Raw genomic sequence first — 351 nt, 5'->3', positions numbered from 1 at the left:
TAAATGGATTTTTAAATTATAGATGTTGGCAAAATAGATTTTCAAATCCTGGAAGTCCCATATGCCAATATCAACAATTTGAATCACTTTAGGAATTTTTTTTCCTTATTCGAGTTCGGTTCGATAACCAAATTATTCTATTGACTTCACTGGACGACCAAGTCTATCATTGTGTTTGTTACTACTATTAGGTATTCCCCCTATTCTTGGTTAATAGAGAATTCTTTTTTCATGAAATTTAAGAATAATATCTTAATAGAAATAACTTAATTAACTTGAAAGTTACCAAAATAAAAAAATGATTCTATTAACATGGAATGAGAGGAGTATTTTACATCACTCGAACCATAA

Source organism: Salvia hispanica, chromosome 1 (genome assembly GCF_023119035.1).
Source record: "Salvia hispanica cultivar TCC Black 2014 chromosome 1, UniMelb_Shisp_WGS_1.0, whole genome shotgun sequence".
Taxonomy (NCBI): domain Eukaryota; kingdom Viridiplantae; phylum Streptophyta; class Magnoliopsida; order Lamiales; family Lamiaceae; genus Salvia; species Salvia hispanica.
Note: the sequence above shows the minus strand (reverse complement) of the source record.